This window comes from Dipodomys merriami, unplaced genomic scaffold (genome assembly GCF_024711535.1).
Source record: "Dipodomys merriami isolate MVZ:Mamm:240054 unplaced genomic scaffold, mDipMer1.0.p SCAF_772, whole genome shotgun sequence".
NCBI classification, from domain to species: domain Eukaryota; kingdom Metazoa; phylum Chordata; class Mammalia; order Rodentia; family Heteromyidae; genus Dipodomys; species Dipodomys merriami.
Window position 1 is genome coordinate 188,848 of NW_027206371.1, and position 5,937 is coordinate 194,784.

Consider the following 5,937-nt stretch of genomic DNA (forward strand, 5'->3'; position numbering starts at 1 on the left):
GTCATTCATTGTCTCTTGGCTGCTTGTTTTAAAACAGATACACACTAAAACTTTTAAACTTAAATGTCAATTTTTCCTTAATGCAAGAATTACAATCACCATCACTGTACCAAGAAGCTAGACATAACACTCTTATGACTTTTAGAAACATATACTACTTGTAGAACATCATTGAAAGCAAATCACATTATACAAATAAACTTTTTAACCCTCTTTTTAAGTCCAAGGGGCAGTTTTAGCAATACTAATCAGATCATCACATCACTCATTTTAACAATCATGTTTCCAGTGTCAATCTGTAGGGAAAAGGGACAGAACAAAGATGGGCCACTTGGCCCCTCCTATGGAATGGGCACGTACCTAAGCCAACTCTTTAGTGTTAGGTGAACTGCCTTTGTGCCAGCTTGCCCCCTTTCACCATGCATGGACTCCTCCCAGGGCCTGTCCCATTATCTGTGGACTTCCTCAGGGCCTGTCCCACCATACATGACCAGCTGAACTGCACTTCTGCCTGTTCACTCCTCACCCCTAAAGACAGGTCTTCTGTTGGTTTCTAAGTTTTCCCTTTTCTTATCTCTTGGTTCTCGAATGAAATACACAGTTTTAGACAGACAGAACAGGTAACATCTTTGACAGTGTTAAACTAACCTTTACACTTAAATTTCTAATATTTATCCCCAAATTTTAGCCAAGGAACTAAATTCCAAACAGCCAATGTATTTGTGTTAAGCCAGATATCTTGATTACAGTATAAACAGCCTTATGCATTTTAAAATATTAGATTTTAAAATACCAGATTTCTAATTTTTTAATTTTTATTTATTTTTATTGTGAAAATACTGTACAGAGGGGTTACAATTAGATGGGCAAGATAATGAGTACATTTCTTATCAAGCATTGTAGCCTCCTCCTTTGTTTCCCCTTTCCATCCCTTCCCAGCCTCCCCCCACCCCCCCACCCAATCCTTCCTGCCCCTCCCCCCCACAACAAAGTTGTAAAGTTGGTTTTCCACATGAAAACTTGTACTTTTCATTGTTGCAACGGGTCCACCTGTATCCTTATTTAAACGACTTGTTTTTCCCCTTCCCCTCCAAAAATTATACCGACATCAAATACAGTGAAAGCAGGGGTTATACTGTGGGGGAGGGACATACAAAGCAACAAAGAAATAATCTTATAAATGCATTAGAAACAAATGCATGAAAGAAAAAAACACATTTGAATACATATCTTAGAGTTCATTTTCCTAACATCACCTGATCTGACCTTTTCTGCTTGACTCAGACATATACTAGATATTGCAAATAAGGGAAACAATGGGACCTATGTTTCTTTGGACCTGACTTACTTCACTTAATATAATTTTTTCCAAGTCTTTCTATTTCCTAACACATGGGGCAATGTCATTCTTTCTGATGGAGTCATAGAATTCCATTGTGTATATATACCACATTTTCTTGACCCATTCATCTACTGAGGGGCATCTGGGTTGGTTCCATAACTTAGCTATAGTAAATAGTGCTCCAATAAACATAGTCGTGCTGGTGGTCTTGTTTGTATACTTTTGGGTAAATGCCCAAAAGTGTGATTGCTGGGTCATATGGGAGCTCTATGTGGAGTCTTTTGACGAACCTCCATACTACTTTCCAAAGTGGTTGAACAACTTTACATGACCACCAACAATGCAGTAAGGTTCCCTTCTGTCCACATCCCCTCCAGCATCTGTTGTTTTTAGAGTTCTTGATTTCAGCCATTCTAACTGGAGTGAGGTGGTATCTCAATGTTGTTTTGATTTGCATTTCTTTTATGGCTAGAGAGGTTGAGCATTTCTTCATGTGTTGATTGGCCATCTTTCTTTCCTCTTCAGAGAAGTTTCTCTTTAAGTCTTTAGCCCACTTAGTTATTGGGCAGTTGTTTCTTTGAGGATTTGTTGTCGGGGGATTTAATTTTTTGAGTTCCAGGTATATTTTAGATATGAGACCCTTGTCCATTGTATGGCTAGTGAAGATCTCCCAATCCGTAGGCTTTCTATTGATCTTGCTAGCTATGTCCTTTGCCATGCAGAAGCTCTCTAACTTCATGCAATCTCATTTGTCCAACCTTTCTTTGATTTGTTGTGTTTCTGGGTCTCTATTAAAAAATTTTCAGCCTGTGCCAAGGAGACCTAGCATTTCTCCTATTGCATCCTGTAATGTTTTCAGAGTGTCTGCTTTGACTCGAGGTCTTTGATCCATTTGGAGTTGATTCTGGTGCAAGGTGATATGGCCCCCATAAACAGGCGGGAATTGCAATCCTAATATCAGATAAAATAGACTTCAAATTAAAATTCGTGAGAAGAGACAAAGAATGTCACTACATACTAATTGAGGGATCTCTCCTTCAGGAGGATATTACAATTCTAAATATCTATTCACCAAACAACGGAGCACCCAAATTTATCCAAGAAACACTACTTTCCTTCAAATCCTACATAGATCCAAAGACATTAATTGTTGGGGATTTTAACACACCACTTTCCCAACTAGATAGATCAACTCAGCAAAAACTCAACAAAGAAACCGCAGATCTAAACAACTGCAAAGATCAACTAGATTTAACAGACATCTGCCGAAAATTTCACCCAGCAGCATAAGAATATGTCGCGACCACCTCGACCAGCAAGGAAGACACAATGTGGTTTATTCAGGACCTTTTACAACATCTTCTCTCCTGCTTCTTCTGCCCGCTTCTTCCTGCTTCTCTGTCTCCCCCCCCCCCCCCCCGCCCCCGCGCTCTGGTTATAAGTCTCCTGGATGGCAAATCCTGAAGCACCACGTGGCATATACCGATAGGGTCGCAAACACGGAAGCAAACTAGGAGCCAAGTCATAGCCATATAAGGAGTTGTTTTTACAGAGAGCACTTGTCACCGGGAAGACAGAAGGCGGGAGCCAGCGCCATCTTACCAAGGAGCTACAATGTTGCTTTTGCGGCCACGCCTTACTGCCTGGCCGTCTTTGGTCGTGGCTCCCGCAGCTCTCCACAAGAATACACGTTTTTCTCAACAGCACATGGAACATTTTCTAAAATAGACCACATTTTAGGCCACAAAGCAAACTTGTCCAAATTCAGAAACCTTGCATTCTCTCTGACCACAAGGGAATAAAATTAGAACTCAACACCAGATTTTCTAATTTTTAAGTTAAAGAATCCTTAAAAAGCCGTTAAAAACAATGTGAAGATTCCTTAAAATTTTTGGTAATGTCCAAACCTCATAACCTTTTGAATTTTAAACTTAAACTCACCCATTGTTACAGCATGCTGACAACTCTTATCTTGAACATGTTCATAAACACATACAAAACACACAGATCTTAAAGCACACAAAAAATCAAAATCAGTTGTACGTACATTTTCTAAAGTTTTTAAAAAAATTTTAAGACAATATTTCTTTTAAACGAAGTACCTTTGTTGAGCTTCATTTTTCCAGGGCTTGCTTGTTTAGCAAGGTATTTCACTAATCAGTCTTTTGAATCCCTTCTGTTGGAGGAGGGCTGGGTGAGGGGGTCACCTGAAACTGAATGGGCCTGATTTTTACCCAATTTTGACAAAAGCACTTTACAAATTGTTAAGCTGTCTGGAGCAGCTGAAAGTCCAGACCAGGCTCACTGCTATCTACACCCTAACCTCTCCAGCAGCCTCCACCAGGAGAAGGTGCACCTGAGGCTTGTCCATGCCCCTCCTCTTGGCTGCTGTAACAAAAGAAGGGGGGAGGGAGACTTAGCAGGTCTGTGACCAAGCCCAGCCAGAGGCTGAGACTTTTATTCCCCCAGAGATGTTCAAATAAATATCAAAAACACTGATAAACACAAAAACCAAGGATTCACATTTAAAACTGGTACCAATTCTAAAACGGAACTAGACAAAACAACAACCAAAGGCTGAGTTGGGGACTAATGGGCCCCCAGAAATTTGTGCTGTTCTCAAGCTGAATCCAGAGTTTGCTGAGTGAGCCTGCCACTCTCACCCAGAACTTCCCTACCTCAGAAAACATAGAACAGAAAACACACCAAAGTAAACAAGACAGACAAGTGGCCACAAAGACAAAATCAGGTCTCAGTGAATGGGGCAACATCTCAACACCACTCACTTACCAGGGGACTCGGACCCCCTCTACTCACCTTGGGAGGATTTTTCTTTTAGATTCCTGCAAACATTGACCCAGGAGCCTTCCAAGGCAGAGGAGAATTCCCAGTCCTCTTGGGGCAAGGGAAAGAAGTTCCTAGTGGCTGTCCCCTCAGACTGACAGGTTCTCCCCCGTACTCAGACCCCCTGGGCTAAGGCCCGAGGCTAAGATCTTGCTGGTGCCACTTGCAGGTGGTCAGTGGCAGTTTCATAAAAAAAAGAAGGAGCTAGAGAGAAACAGATATTAAGGGGGTGTTAGCCAGTCTCCTCTGAGCCCTTGCATCAGGATGAATCTGGGAGAAGAAACATTCCAAGAATTCCAAAAGACACACAGACAAAACACTGAACCCTGAGACAAGACATGTTCACAGCATTTGCATTGTAGACTGTCAGTCAGAAAGTGCTGGACTACAAATGGGCCCAAATGTCCACACTAGTTGACAGTCTACCCTGTACACTATCAGTCAGAAAGTGCCGGACCCCGCACTAGTGGATAGCCTACCCTGTAAACTATCAGTCAGAAAGTGCCAGACTCAAGCTTCTGCACTAGTGGATAGTTTACCCCCCAGGAGATCTGAGGGACAACTCCCACTGGCCCCGTTGGCTGTCTTATAGCACGTCCGCCAAGACCTCTTGCCAACCCCAATACAGAACCTGCAGGGAACTCAAATACCAGATGATTTCAGAATGGCAATGCCTCTACTTACTTGCCGGGCTTCTCATGACTCCTTGGTTAAGGCGTCTGGGTGGGCTTTGGGGGGATTCCTGGCCAATGCACCAAATGTAAAACTGAATTTGGAATCCTTACCCAAAAGACCACCAGAGACTATCAACAATGTAAAAGCAAAGGAGTCTTTATTGCAAGCTGGAACTTGGTCCCCCCACAGCCCATGACGCTGAGAGGCCCCGAGACCAGGGTTGTAGTACTTTTTATACAATTTTTAGGGAAGGCAGGGACTTTGTATACATCATAGCATCTTACAACAAATTATAACACATCGCAGGGAAACTCTTAATACAATTCTATAGTATGATTGGCACACTACAAAGCAGAAACAGGTTGTTGGTTAGATCAGAGGGTTGAAGTACTTTAAACTGGTTGGCTTGCACCACAGGGAGTCTCAAGGACACACTTGCTAAACTGCAGGGTTCCTTTTTTAAACAAACACCACCTGTGGCCTGACTGCGGGGGTCACCATGCCCTCCAGCACCTGCTTGCCTGCGGTTTCCCCAAGGATAGTTTATGTTCCTAGTTGCCAAGGAATTGCTTCTTCTGTTCATTCCCAGGCCGGGCTCATGGTCAGCTGCATAACTCATACTTCAGAAGATGACATCTAGCTCAAGATGGAGTCACTCAGGCCTCAAGCTCCTCAACAGCCTCTTCAAAAAATTGTGCTGGTAGAATTGGCTGTACACAGAAAACTGTAGTTATATCCTTATATATCCCCCTGCACCAGAATCAATTCCAAATGGATCGAAGACCTCAATGTAAGTCCAGATTCCTTGAAAATGTTATAGGAAGGGTTAGGGGAAACACGAGGGCTCCTTGGCATAGGTCAAAACTTCCAAAGATCACGAAGCACAACAAATCAAAGTAAGTCTGGATAAATGGGATTACATCAAACCAAACGAATCAGTTTTCAGACTCAAAAGCCATGGAGAAGAGATAGTGTAGCACAGATTTATTAAGGAGCAAATCTACAGATGAGAGCCTCAGCCAATGCTAAACACTTACTACCTTTTCTAACTAGGTTATTTATAGTAGATTTACATG

General features: G+C 42.3%; 1 long non-coding RNA gene across 1 annotated transcript; it reads right to left on the minus strand.

The window, feature by feature from the left end:
- Positions 1-976: 976 nt before the first annotated feature.
- Positions 977-3,791, minus strand: LOC138818519 (uncharacterized). Its single transcript, XR_011369165.1, has 3 exons — positions 3,445-3,791; positions 2,945-3,061; positions 977-2,293 (listed from the first exon to the last, which is right to left on the minus strand). It is a non-coding gene; the product is annotated as an uncharacterized lncRNA (long non-coding RNA).
- Positions 3,792-5,937: the final 2,146 nt, after the last annotated feature.